Source organism: Scylla paramamosain, unplaced genomic scaffold (genome assembly GCF_035594125.1).
Source record: "Scylla paramamosain isolate STU-SP2022 unplaced genomic scaffold, ASM3559412v1 Contig41, whole genome shotgun sequence".
NCBI lineage: Eukaryota > Metazoa > Arthropoda > Malacostraca > Decapoda > Portunidae > Scylla > Scylla paramamosain.
This window is the reverse complement of record NW_026973706.1, coordinates 412,501-427,500: the sequence shown is the minus strand read 5'-3', so window position 1 is coordinate 427,500 and position 15,000 is coordinate 412,501. Positions and strand designations below refer to the sequence as shown.

The window sequence follows — 15,000 nt, the reverse complement described above, 5'->3', positions numbered from 1 at the left end:
AGACACCACTGACAATAAAAGGAGTAATCGATTGGTTAAACCCTTCATAGTTCATAATCTTCCTGTTGTTCATGAAATTCTTCTTAAGCTGCTTACTTAGGTTAACATATTATCGTACTATTGGCAGTTACAGGATTAGTAAGTCACAAATGAGACTCGAGAATGTTGATAACACAGGGGAAACAAAGGAGCGTGCGATGGCAGTGCAGGATCATTTATCACCGAAAGAAAGCTAATAAATTCATTGGATGTATTGGACATTAGCAATTCAAGCAGGGACAGAGAGATAGCAGAGCCGGTGCTGCTCCTGAAATCTGTGCGTATGGCAACAGCGTCATCACCACACAGGAAATAAAATCACAAAAGGGAAAGTGAGCGGCCACAAAAAGGAAAAAAAATATCAACAAAATTACTTGTCCGTATGAAAAAAAAAAAAAAGGCGTGCATAGGAAAAAATAAAAAATAACGAAATCACATACCCACATCACCGTCAGAGAGAGAGAGAGAGAGAGAGTTTAAAAATACGCGAGGAATAATGTGACTGGAAGATGAAGGAGTCTCACAGAAGGGTAAAGAGAAGATTGTGGCGGGGTAAGAATTGAGAGAGGGGCGAAAGAGGGACGGCGACGAGGTGCAGGGAAGGAAGGCATGGCATAGTGCTGGCGAGGTGAAGGAAACTGTGATGGATGGAGGGAGATGAGCAAAGAGATTAGTGAGGAAGAGGAAGGAAAGGGAAAGCAGGGAAGGAAGAGAGTGAAGGGAGTGAAATAGGTAGGAAAGGAAGGAAAGACAAGAGATGCCAGTCCGTTAGAGGAATGCGAATAGCGGATGAAATGGAGAACATAAAAAAAAAAACAAGGAAAAGAGAAGATGAGCAATTGAGCGAATCTGGGAAGAAATCTAAAGTCATTAAGTGAGAGAAAGAGAGAGGGAGAGGAAGAGTCGATTCAAGACGCAGATGCTGAACAGAAGATTGCCTTCTTTTTTTTTTTAATGAAGGTTATATTATTGTTCCTTTTTTTTTTTACTTTCTCTTACTCATGGCATCTCCCAGTTATTCTCTCTCTCTCTCTCTCTCTCTCTCTCTCTCTCTCTCTCTCTCTCTCTCTCTCTCTCTCTCTGTCTGTCTGTCTGTCTGTCTGTCTGTCTGTCTGTCTGTCTCTCTCTCTCTCTCTCTCTCTCGCCGAAATCCTTCTCTTTTTCCATAGGGACTCATCATCTTCCTACTTCCTTCTTTCCTTTCACCGCTACATTTCTACATTTCCTATCATATCCTGCCAATCTCCAGCTTCCCCACTTTTGCCCTCGTCTTTCCGTCATATTTTGCCCTCATCTCCTTCCATATTCCTTGCAACCTCATACTTCCCACATTCTTTCCCCTGGCATCTCTCCTCCGTTCCCTCTTTTCTGCTTTCTATTCCCTTTCTTTCCCCCTTTCTTTTATCCTTTCGGCATTTTCTTCCGTTTTTATATCTTTCCATCTCTCTCTCTCTCTCTCTCTCTCTCTCTCTCTCTCTCTCTCTCTCTCTCCTGGCTGCTCGAGGGGAGAGGACGGAGTTTCTAGTGTTTAATCAGCGCCATGTGGGTCGTGATGCTTCTGGAATGACACTGAAGCGCAAGATTTCCGCATTTCAACAGTGTTTTCCAGTGTCTCGCCAGGACAAGCTCATCCTCGCGCGCCCCAGTGAGGAGGAGGGTGGATTGCCGCCTCGTCAAGCAAGGCACAAAAGCAGCGGCGTTCCCCTATGCAGGCACTTGATGGAGCCCGGTTTATATTGTTAGCGGCGCGTCTCTGGAATCAGGTCAAGAAGCCGCATGTGAGCTGAGAACCGCGTCTTTGTAGTGAGTGTAGACTGTGCCGTGGCCTGCTTACTCCTCCTCCTTCTTCTCCTCCTCCTCCTCCTCCTCCTCCTCCTCCTCGTCGTCGTCGTCGTCGTCGTCCTCGTCGTCCCCAGCTCATCTTTTTCTTTCACATTTTATTTTGAAAGATTGTTTTTCTATTATTATTATTATTATTATTATTATTATTAATTTGTTTACCTGTCAGTCCAACCTTTTGTTCTCTCTCTCTCTCTCTCTCTCTCTCTCTCTCTCTCTCTCTCTCTTTTCTTCTTGTTCTTCTTCTTGTTCTTCTCCTTGCACTCATTGCCCTTCTACTCTGTTCCCTGTTCCTTGTTCCTCTGTTCCCGGGCGCTCATCAGTACAAGAGGAATGATCACTGTTTTTTACATTTTTTTATTTATTTGTCTTTTTTTATAGCAACGCGTTCCGTACAGGGAGTTAATTGTACTCGTGACAGTTAATCTCTCGTAACATTTAGCTTCCCTGCAGTAAGTGCCGTTGATGTTGACGCGTGTACTATTGTAAATGCGTAGGGTTTCTCTAACGTGAGACTATGAGCGAGTTACTCAACTTTGGCAATACACACTACACACACAACATGATTCAGGAATTGTTAAATCCCTGTATTATCAAGATTCATATATTAAAGCCGCACAATAGCTGTTAGTTGCTGTCAGACACAGTCGTTTAAACCTTCGTCACAAACCTGAGTTGAGATGAGATTCGTAAAGCTTCGCATGCGGGAAATCGCTTGTTATAAAAATGTTTCGAAGCTTGGAGCGTCGGAAGGAGGAAACTCAAGTGGCTATCAGTTGCACTTCCATGCATTTTGCCTCAGATATTTTACTGTCCGACGGAGAGAGGAAATGTGTAAAGATTCTTGAAGGTTTCATGTTGCATTTCTACTTTAATATTTAACTTAAAGAAATACATACCTGATGTTGATCTGAAATTGTTCTGAAGTACGTAAAAGCAACACAAATGAACTGTTTCGGTTTTCTATGATCAACTTCCACCCTCCGAGGCCCGGCTGTCTAGTGGTCGCCAGGCCGTGCTGAGGGAGGGGTGATGTTACCACTGCTCTTCACTTGAGGTAAATTCGTAATCTGGTGTATAATACATCAAATTACAGCTTATTTCGTCTTGTATGGGATTAACTTGGTCGTATATTCAATTATAGATTTGGTAAATGTAGCAACGAAGGCTTAATGACCACTGCTTGTGAAGGTTGCACGTGGCCGCTGCTGAACCCGAGAAACGCCTCAAGCCCGCAGGAGCCACGCAGAGCCTCTGACGTCACTCATGTCCCTGGAACCCTGCCTAAACTGCAACTCCTGCTGCCCACCCAAGTGCCCGTGCCGCTCCTTGTCGCAGCCTCCACACCAAGTCTCACCTTGCTCTGCATGCGCTGAAGGCAATGGCAAGTGACAGATTGGCAACGTTTCAGGTACAATGTAAAGGTTATGGTGGTAGTTATTTTGCCTTTTCATATTGTTGAAAGGGTTTGGCAGGAATGGTGTTTGCAGGAGCATTGCTTAAGAGCTTGGTACATCCCTCCTCCCTTCCCCTCAGCGCTCCACTCAACACTATATTTTGCCGCACCTCATCACACACACGAGACCAACCCACACCTCACCATGCACCTACCTATGTCACACCACATCACAGCAGACCACGCCACACCACACCACACCTACCTATGTCACACCACGCCACACCACGGAACGCTACATCACGCTGTCATATCACACTACGCCACATCAAACAAAGCTACACCCAAAACATACCGCATAACGCCCCACTCCACTCCACCCAACCCCACCCCACCCCATTATCCCATTCCACCTGACACTCTACTACTGTTTAATTCTCCAGATCACCACCTGAAATCGGTACACACACACACACACACACACACACACACACACACACACACACACTAAACTGTTTACAACACACAATGAACACGCACGCTTCACTTGAGACTTAGAGTAAATTTAATCGTGACAGTTAATCTCTCGTAACATTTAGCTTCCCTGCAGAGCAGTGTGAAGGAGTTGTTGTTACGTTAGTGGTCCCAGCGGATATACGCGTTGTTTTGGCCTGGCGGAGAGGCAGTCATTAACATCCTCGTAGGTGTGGTATGGCTTATTAGGCAGTCAGTGGAATAACTGGAATCCTTTTGAGGTGGAAAACGACGACGAGGAGGAGGAGGAGGAAGAGGAGGGAAAGGGAGAGGAGGAGGAGAGGAGGAAGAAAGGAAGTGGTGGAGGAGGAGCAGGAGCAGATGAATGGTATGCATGTTCTTGACGACTGTTTTGTTACATTCACTTACGTGTTATTCATTTTAATTTCACTCCTCACCTGTTCAGCACGTTATTTGTTCATATATTCAGATTAACAGGAGACTTCATGCAGAGTTCGTTAAATCGAAGGTGTGTGCGTGCTTCATAGCAGTTATGCGAGTAAATTCAACTTTAATGTCAAGATGAACTGAGGAACTTTTTTTTTCCCTTCTCTCATCGCAGTACTGGTAAGAGCGATCAGACTTGCTGTTCAAGTTGGGAACAGTCTGCCTTCTGCAGTTATCTTTCCTTTTACGACTTGGACACTTTAACGTCACTTCCAAAAGTTAAATCGATTTCCATCATTTGGACTTCCTCTTAATGTTCCTCTGGACACAAAGGTACACTCACTCGCCCTCGTCTACATGTAACGTATTTATTTTTTCTATAAGTAACTGTTGTTACGAGTCAGTTTATAAACATCCTCAGTTTATTAAAGGAATGTATATATGTAGAGCTTGTGGGTTGTGGTTTGTACGTGAAGGACTGACGCCCACTCAGCGTGTGAGTGAAGGTTACTGGGGTGGGAGGCGAGGGTCGTTGTGGGAAGCGATCAGCGAGCGATGTGTGGCGTGGTGGGCGTCCACTCGGCTCAGTCAATTGTAGTTTCATTCAAACAAAACATTCTGCCTTCCCTAAAAAAAATTGGTTCTCAAATAGAGTGGTAGATGAGTGGAACGGACTCAGTAATCATGTAGTTAGTGGTAGGACACTAGAGAGCTTTAAGAGAAGATTAGACAAGTTTATGTATGGGGATAATAGATGGGAATAGGTAGGTGTGTTTCATACAGGGACTGCCACGTGTAAGCCTGGTCGCTTCTTGCAGCTTCCCTTATTTCTTATGTTCTTGTGTTCTAAAACAAAGACTACAAGAAAAGAGAGCACTTTTCCGTGTTGCACAACTTTCACCCAGGCTAATGTTTTCTTTGCCATTCTGTGTGGCCTGGACCAGCCAGCCTACCGCGGCCTCCTAGCGGCGCCACTGTAAAGACTTGAAAATCTGTTTCGAGGTCTCCCTGAGGAGACGACTAAACAACACGCGTCCTTGCATGACGTGACAAACAGCGCCGTTCCTCGCGTCTCAAACTGATCCTGGCAAATTGTTCTGGCAGGTCTTCTTTACGGAGAAGCATTGACACTTTTTTTTCGTATTATCGAACCGGGTGTCCCGAGCCGGATGTTCCGCGCCGCTGGTGGAATATTGCTCCTCAACCAATGCGACAAATCAGCAGCTGAATGTTTCTTGCGCAGTTGACCAAACTTCATTTTCTTCTTTGGCATTTCCCGGATCTGGAAAAGAATCACCATTGGGCGAAGACATAAAGCGCCGGATGGATTTACAGGATTAGAAATCATATGCATTTCGAAAGAGAAACCGGAAAGTATAGTTTGGGTCGGGAGCGCGTCTGTTGGTGCGGCGCCTCCGTGTCTGCTGGGTATCCTCCGTCCCTACCCGCTATCCATCACCACCACCACCACCATTAAAGCTTACCGTCACTCTGCATTGCTAGACGACAGGCAAGACACAGCACGTCCTGAAAATTATATTATCTACTTTATTCACACTACAGCTTCCCCTCCCCTTCCTTGTAGTGCGGAATAAAGGACAATAACAACTTTGAAGAAATTTGAGATTCAACGCCTTCGCAGACTATTGGGTAGGAACTACTAAGCTGTGTTCTCAACGTTAACAACGCAGGTGAAGGGAAATCTGCCTCAGTATCTGGCTCAGTATGTACATTACTATTAATTACGGTCTTCCTACGGTCACTCGGTTTCCTATTACAATACTTCACAACACCTCCCATGAAACAATCAGCGCATTGAAAGGTAACCGTTTTCGCATCAGTGATTGAATATACAGAAACTTGCCTATTCCCATTTCAAAACACTGCATTGCGTTCTGCTAACTAACTGGTATTAGAATTAAGACGCCGCAATAAATAACCCATATGATGCCAGTTTAGACTAGAAGAACGCGTAACCTCTTTCAAAAACAACAACAAAATGTAGTGAGGATCGAACTCACAACCTTTAGGACGCGCAGACCTTGAGGCAACCCGTGAAATCCGTTCCGCCACGCTTCACGGCCGGCGCTACTGTTCACTGTGCCTGCCTCCTCACCCTGGCCACTGGCAGATGGGAGGCTTCAAGATGATGCATCGACGTAAGAGTCCTTCATGAATTATTAACCTTGGGGGATGGGGGGGGCGGATAAGCGTAAGCGTCTTTTGTTCTATTCTCTGCGGGATCATGATTTCTCAAGTTCAGCGGAATATACTCGTAAGTGTGTCTGAAGGCGAGTGACTGAAGGGGAAGCGAGGGACAGGAGGAAATAGAATGGGAAAGGGGGATTAAGAGGAATGGGGAGAGGAGAAAGGGTAATTGATAAGCTAAATACATTTGTGTTCAGATAAGGGATCGGTGTGTGTGTGTGTGTGTGTGTGTGTGTGTGTGTGTGTGTGTGTGTGTGTGTGTGTGTGTGTGTGTGTGTGTGTGTGTGTGTGTGTGTGTGTGTGTGTGTGTGTGTGTGTGGACTTGATAGAAACATTTAAATGAATAAAACAAACTAATAAAGGTGGTATAAGTAATTTTCTCACAGTAACTAATAAAAAAATAACTAGGTAATTCATAAGCTAATTACATTTATGTTTAGATAAGAAATGGGTGTGTAAAAGTAAAGGACAGACTGAGGATGTTCAGTGTAGAAGAGGGGGGCAGTTGAGTGTCACTGAAGAAGAGGGGATAGTTGTCTGGAAGGTTGTGCAGGGTGGTTTCACCAGCGTAGGAGTGGATAGGACAAGAAGTTTGGTTTAGAAGGTCATTGATGATTAATAAGAAGAGAGTGGATGACAGGACAAAACACTGAGGAACACCACTGTTAATAGATTTAGGAGAACAGTGACTGTCTACCACAGCAGCAACAGAATGGTCAGAAAAGAAACTTGAGATGAAATTACAGAGAAAAGGTAGAAGTCGTAGGAGGGTAGTTTGGAAATAAAAGCTTTGTGCAAGACTCTATCAAAAGCTTTTGATATGTCCAAGGCAACAGCAAAAGTTTCACCAAAATCTCTAAAAGAGGATGGCCAAGACTCGGTAAGGAAAGCCAGAAGATCACCAGTAGAGCGGCCTTGATGGAACCCATACTGGCGATCAGATAGAAGGCTGTGAAGTGACATGTTTAAGAATCTTCCTGTTGAGGATAGATTCAAAAACTTAGATAAGCAGGAAATTAAAGCAATAGGATGGTAGTTTGAGGGATTAGAACAGTCACCCTTTTCAGGAACAAGTTGAATGTAGGCAAACTTCCAGCAAGAAGGAAAGGTAGATGTTGACTGACAGAGCTGAAAGAGATTGACTAGGCAAGGTGCAAGCACGGAAGCACAGTTTCGGAGAACAATAGGAGGGACCCCATCAGGTCCATAAGCCTTCCAATGGTTTAGGCCAGCGAGGGCATGGAAAACATCATTATGAAGAATTTTAATAGGTAGCATGAAGTAGTCAAGAGGGTGGAGGAGAGGGAGGAACAAGCCCAGAATCGTCCAAGGTAGGCCAGTGAGGGCATAAACATTATTATGAAGAATTTTAATAGGTAGCATGAAGTAGTCAAGAGGGTGGAGGAGAGGGAGGAACAAGCCCAGAATCGTCCAAGGTAGAGTTTTTAGCAAAGGTTTGGGCAAAGAGTTCAGCTTTAGAAATAGATGTGATAGCAGTGGTGCCATCTGGTTGAAATAGAGGAGGGAAAAAAAGAAGAAGCAAAGTTATTGGAGATATTTTGGGCTAAATGCCAGAAGTCACAAGGGGAGTTAGATCTTAAAAGATTTTGACACTTTCTGTTAATGAAGGATTTTTTGGCTAGTTGGAGAACAGACTTAGCATGGTCCCAGGCAGAAATATAAAGTGCATGAGATTCTGGTGATGGACGGCTTAAGTACCTTTTGTGGGTTACCTCTCTATCATATATAGCACAAGAACGGGGTTTGGAAGGTTTAGGTTGAGAAAAAGAGTGAGGAATGTATGCCTCCATGCCAAACACTATCACCTTTGTTATGCACTCAGTATACAAAGACGGGTCTCTGACACGGAAGCAGTAGTCATTCCAAGGAAAATCAGCAAAATACCTCCTCAGGTCCCCCCAACTAGCAGAGGCAAAACGCCAGAGGCACCTTCGCTTAGGGGGATCCTGAGGAGGAATGGGAGTGATAGGACAAGATACAGATATGAGATTGTGGTTGGAGGAGCCCAACAGAGAAGAAAGAGTGACAGCATAAGCAGGATTAGAGGTCAGGAAAAAGTCAAGAATGTTGGGTGTATCTCCAAGAGTCAGGAATACAAGTAGGGTGTTGCACCAATTGCTCTAGGTCGTGGAGGATAGCAAAGTTGAAGGCTAGTTCACCAGGATGGTCAGTGAAGGGAGAGGAAAGCCAAAGCTGGTGGTGAACACTGAAGTCTCCAAGAATGGAGATCTTTGCAAAAGGGAAGAGAGTCACAATGTGCTCCACTTTGGAAGTTAAGTAGTCAAAGAATTTGGTAAGAGTGTTTTGTATGTAGAAAAGGATGATAGATTGTTGGGAAATGATGTTATGGGTGTGGTAGAGAACATGTTTGATATAGGAAAGGATGTGTGCTTGTAGTGGGGATGTTCACATGTAGGAAAATGGTGTAGAAGTGTTGTGTTGGTGAGTAGGGGACAGTAGTGGGTGTAGGTAAGAAGTGGGGAGAGAAAGAAGAAGATTAGTTATTATTATTATTATTATTGTTATTATTATTATTAATTTTACTTATTTATCTTATGTCTGGTTTACATGTGTGTGTGTGTGTGTGTGTTCAAATCTCCTCTTACTGTCTAATTATTTTGTTTATCTATATATGTATCTATGTTTGTAATCTGGCTTTCTATTTATTCACCTGTTTGTTTATATTATATATTTATTTGTCTTTCTTTTTTTCCATCTATCTATCTATCGCACTGTACTTACCAACCTGTTTTGTCTGTCTGTGTCAATATGTCTACTCATTTCTACACTAGCTAACCTATCTATCTATTTATCTATCTATCTGTCTGTCTATCTATCTATCTATCTACCTATCTGTTTGTCTGTATATCTATCTGTCTATCTCCCTATCTATCTGTCTATCTATGCAAGACTGATGTTTTTTCATGTGTCTGTGTTTGTCTTTTAAATACTTTTTGTTATTGGTGAGATTGTTAAGTTATTTGTAGTTCAAGTAATTCACCATAACACTTACTAGTTATCATTATTGTTACTATAATAATTCTACAATTTCATAGTTTTCCATCAGACTTATTACTTAATTTTCACAGCAAGTTAATAAAAATTAGTTAAACGAGGCCTCGAAGGATTTTTAAGAATTCTTTGTTTGTTGTTATTGCAATAGATTGTTCTTGTATCATATCATCAGAACTTAACTACACTACTTCATTCCATCTATGTATTATGACTATATAAACTAGACTGCACATATTTTCTTAAACAATTCTCATGCATTTTTTTCATTTTAGCATGTGCACAGTGAACAGAAAATAGGAGTACACATTTTTTTTCACAGCCACTCAAAAATGCCACACACATCACACACAAATTGTGCACTTCACATTCACTTCTTGCCTCAACACCTATACATATAATTTTAGATGCAGCAAATATCTTTACATCTCCTTTACCCTTCAACAAATATTTCAGCAGGAAGAATCTACAAACTGTACTGTTTTGGTGCTTTGGTATATATATAGATAGACAGATAGACAGATAGATAGATAGATAAATAGATAGATAATGTGTGTGTGTGTGTGTGTGTGTGTGTGTGTGTGTGTGTGTGTGTGTGTGTGTGTGTGTGTGTGTGTGTGTGTGTGTGTTGTGGTGCTTTGTTATATAGATAGATAGATAGACAGTGTGTGTGTGTGTGTGTGTGTGTGTGTGTTGTAGTGCTTTGGTATATATACACAGATAGACAGATAGATAGATAGATAGATAGTGTGTGTGTGTGTGTGTGTGTGTGTGTTGTGGTGCTTTGTTATATACATAGATAGACAGATAGATTGATAGACAGATAGATACATAGATAGATAGATAGATAGATAGATAGATAGTAATAATAATAATAATAATAAACGGTTTATTATTTAGGCAGTTAACAAACTGAAAATGTACAGAGGGGGTGGGGAAATACTTAACATTAATCCTAAAGGTAAGTCTAATCTAGAAGGGACTACTGATTGATGGCTCGCACCAGATAGTGTGTGTGTGTGTGTGTGTGTGTGTGTGTTGTGGTACTTTGGTATATACATAGATAGATAGATAGAGTGAGATAGATAGATAGATAGATAGATAGTGTGTGTGTGTGTGTGTGTGTGTGTGTGTGTTCGTGTGTTTGTAAGGATATGTAGATAGGTAGATAGATAGAATAGTGTGCGTGTGGGAGAAAAAAAAAAAGGCTTGCTAATCCTCTCCCAGAAAATAAACAAATAAATAAATAAATAAATAAATAAAAAATAAGGAATAAAAGTGTTTTTAAGAGTCTGTATTTGTGGTCTTAAATAAATATATCAAACTCTTTCTTGTTTATTTGTAATGTAAAACACTTTCATTAAATTCGTGTGCTGATGTTTAATTTTTTTTTTTCCTAGTAATGTTACCGCCAAGCGGGTGAAAGTTGTTGTGCAAGCGAGTTTGTCAATGAGGACGGAAAGGAGCTGGAGGTGAGGGCAAGGACCAAGACAAGGCCTAAGTCAGCGAATTTCTTGTACGGTCGGTGTTGAGGTAGTGTTGATGTAAGGAGATGAAGGATGCTTGTTATGACATGAGGCTAAGATGAGGCCGGCCTTATCGCTGTCGCTAATGGATAACGATGGACAGGGTAGGAACCCAGGCAGTAACTGAGGACGATAGGGACACTTTGCTGAGGACACTCGTGCAGGGAGGGCGTGTATCGGTGCAGAGAGAGAAGTAGATAGACCTACCTAGAGCACCTGTCAGAAAGGGCGTGCGCATTACTTAACGATTACCCCAAGACCCAAACACGTAAGTGTAACAACTGTCTGTGTAAGAATACATTATCCTATAAGTAACGTGCAGAATCATACCTGTATTACACAAATTATTCATACAGAATATTGTCTATGATCATTAATGTATGTCTTCAGGTTTTGACCAAATTCAAGTGGATCCAACTGGATTCAATCAGATACAATAAATGATTCGTGTCATCGTGTGGGTCTGAATCAACATTCGCCGCCTGCTGGCGGAAGTCAAAACGTGCTTTGACGCACGCTTGAGGTAGACAGTGCTGTGTGACCTGAGAAGGCACCCTGGAAGCAGCATCAACGCCGGACACACGGAGTGTGTCCAGTGTGGCAGCAGACATCACAAGAAGAGATGAAAGGTCCCCAACCAGGACTGGGTAGTGTGCGTGTTCATTCGTGTGTTTGTGGTGACGCACGGAGCGGCAGGCAGCAAGCCTGCCCGTGGGAAAGCTGGGGTAGAGAGTGTGTTCCTTCGTGTGTTGGCAGTGGCGCACGGAATGACGGGCAGTCACCCTACTCCTTGGAGGAATGGGTAAGGAGTGTGTGTTCGTTCGTGCGTTAGCGGTAGCCATGGAGCAGCGGACGTCCTCCCTACTCCTCCGAGGACTGGGTAGGGAGTGTGTTCATTTGTGCGTTGGCGGCGACGCACGGAGCAGCGGACGGCTTCCCTGCTCCTCCAAGGACAGGGTGGGGAGTGTATGTTTGTTCGTGTGTTGGCGGTGACGCACGGAGTGGCGGATGGCCAACCTGCTCCTCCAAGGACCTGGGGAGGAAGGGTGTGTTCGCTCGAGTGTTAGCGGTGGCTCATGGAGCGGCGGGAGGCAAGCCCGGCCCTCCAAGGTTGAGGTAAAGAGTGTGTTCGTTTGGGTGTTGACTGTAGCTCACGGTGACCCACAGAGCCACTGACGGCCTTCTCACTCCCTCCAATACCAGAGGGAGAGGACCTGCTTTGGACTCAGATGTGGGGGCAGGAGCGAATTATTGCGTGAAGAGGACCTGGTTTGGACCCAGACGCGGGCAGGAGCGAATTATTGCATGAAGAGGACCTGCTTTGGACCCAGACAGGGGGCAGGAGCGAATTATTGTGTAAAGAGGACCTGTTATGACCCTGACGGGGACACGAGCGAATTATTGCAAAAAAAAAAAAGTTCAAGGACTGAGTGTTGCTGAAACAACCACCAGAGACTGAGTTTGTTTGCTTGCAGAGGCAAGCACCAGGGACTGAGGTTGTTTGCTTGTAGAGGCGAGCACCAGGGACTGGGTTTGTTTGCTTGCAGAGGAAGCACCAAAGACTGAGTTTGTTCGCTTGCAGAGGCAAGCACCAGGGACTGAGGTCATTTGCTTGCAGAGGCAACCACCAGGGACTGTGTTTGCTTACAGAGGCAACAAGGGACTGAGTTTGTTTGCTTGCAGAGGCAACCAGAACTGAGTTTATATACTTACAGAGGCTACCACCAGAGACTGAGTTTGCTTGCAGAGGCTACTACCAAGGACAGAGGTTGTATACTTACTGAAGCAACCACCAGAAACTGAGTTACTGAGTTTGTTTGCTTACAGAGGCAACCACCAGAGACTGAGCTTGTTTGCTTGCAGAGGCAACCACCAAAGACTGAGTTTGTTTGCTTGCTGAGGCAACCAGAACTGAGTTTGTATACTTACAGAGGCTAACACCAGAGACTGAGTTTGTTTGCTTGCAGAGGCTACCACCAAGGACAGAGGTTGTATGCTTACTGAGGCTACCACCAGGGACTAAGGTTGTTTGCTTGCTGAGGCTACCACCAGGGACTGAGGCTGTTTGCTGGCTGAGGCTATCACCAGGGACTGAGTTTGTACGCTTATACCAGGGAACGAGTTTGTATGCTTGCAGAGGTCAGACACTATCAGGGAGAGAGCTTGTGTGCTGGCAGACACCCGACACCAATAGGAACGGAGTTTGTGTACTTGCAGGGATCAAACATTATCAAGGAGTAAGCTGGTGTGCTTACAAAGACCAGACACCACCAGAGAGTGAGCTTGTGTGCTTGTAGGGAGCAGACACCCTCAGCGACTGAGCTCGTGTGCTTGCAGGGAGCAGATACAATCAGGAAGTGAGCTTGTGTGCTTGCAGGGATCAGGCTCCATCAGGGAGTGCATTTGTATGCATGCATAGGCTAGACACCACCAGAGGGTGAGCTTGTGTGCTTGCAGGCATCAGACACCATCAGGGAGCGAGCTTGTGTGTGTGCTTGCAGGGATCAGACACCATCAGGGAGTAAGATTGTGTGCTTATAGAGACCAGAATTCATCAGGAAGTGAGCTTGTGTACTTGCAGGGATCAAGACACCACCAGAGGGTGAGTTCGTGTGCTTGCAGAGGCTAAACACTACCAGGGAGTGATTTGTGTGCTTATGGCTGTGTGCTTACAGAGGACAGAGGCGAGATGCTATCATTGGTTGCCTGCAACAACGCTCAAGCGAGGGGTTTGAGTGTCTTGGGATCAGACACCTTGCATGAACAAGAGAGGAAGCAAGGTCACTCCAGATGGATTCTTAATTCTTGGAGCCGAACTGGACGTAGTAGACCAGGGGGAGGACAAGGATTCTTCAATGCTTGCATGTGAACACCGAGTCACGGGAACCTCACCAGGGGGAGCGCATCGTAAGAAGAAAGACCACTAGAGATCCTGACATCTTTGAATGCTAACCTTTAAAACTCTGTGGTCACAGTTATGTCGTTATGCACATCAGCCTGAGGACTGACACGGTGGTAATGAACAAAGAACCTCCATGAACTGAGAACTGGTGTGATGCTGAGGGTATGAAACTCGTTCTTGACCAGAGATGAGGGTGAAACCTGTCGTAAATGTAACATACTGACGGAGCTGGAAACATGTCCAAGCTTTCCTAACCGATGCCCAGTGACCGCCGTGTGGTTGCAGATATCGCCAGTCGGTACTGTACATAATGATGCCTCGCCAGTGGTGTGAATGACTACGTTACAGAGTTTTTCCCCTGCAGCTTGAACCCAAACGTAAATGTCGGGGTTTTTACACTCATTAACGTAATTGCTTTCCCACCATGTGCCGTTGTCTAGTTCAGGTATTGATCACATTGAATTGTTAGTCAGTTGATCAGGTGAAGAGACTTATCTGCTATCTGCTATGGAGAAAGACCATGTGCACAACTCTAACTCATTCACTCCTGAGAAAAGGGCCAACGGTTATGAACTCTGTTGGGTGACGCTGGGACTAAGTGAGTTTACGTAATATGTGAATTTCAAGCGAAGCCCGACAAGGGGAGTGTTACCGCCAAGCAGGTGAAAGAAGTTGTTGTGCAAGCGAGTTTGTCAATGAGGAAGGAAAGGACCTGGAAGTCAGGGCAAGGACCAAGACGAGGCCTAAGTCAGCAAATTTCTGGTACAGTCGGTGTTGAGGTAGTGTTGATGTAAGGAGATGAAGGATGCTTGTTATGACATGAGGCTAAGATGAGGCCGGCCTTATCGCTGTCGCTAATGGATAACGATGGACAGGGTAGGAACCCAGGCAGTAACTGAGGACGATAGGGACACTTTGCTGAGGACACTCGTGCAGGGAGGGCGTGTATCGGTGCAGAGAGAGAAGTAGATAGACCTACCTAGAGCACCTGTCAGAAAATGCGTGCGCATTACTTAACGATTACCCCAAGACCCAAACACGTAAGTGTAACAACTGTCTGTGTAAGAATACATTATCCTATAAGTAACGTGCAGAATCATACCTGTATTACACAAATTATTCATACAGAATATTGT

The 15,000-nt window shown here is 44.4% G+C and overlaps 1 long non-coding RNA gene across 1 annotated transcript in view; it reads left to right on the top strand.

Annotated features, from left to right (window-relative positions):
* The window catches only part of LOC135098043 (uncharacterized), an 11,811-nt gene extending 4,808 nt beyond the window's left edge, over positions 1-7,003 (top strand). The window contains exons 2-3 of the long non-coding RNA XR_010266506.1: positions 2,867-2,935; positions 3,070-7,003. This is a non-coding gene — a long non-coding RNA (uncharacterized LOC135098043). The remainder of the gene's footprint in view (positions 1-2,866; positions 2,936-3,069) is intronic.
* Positions 7,004-15,000: the final 7,997 nt, after the last annotated feature.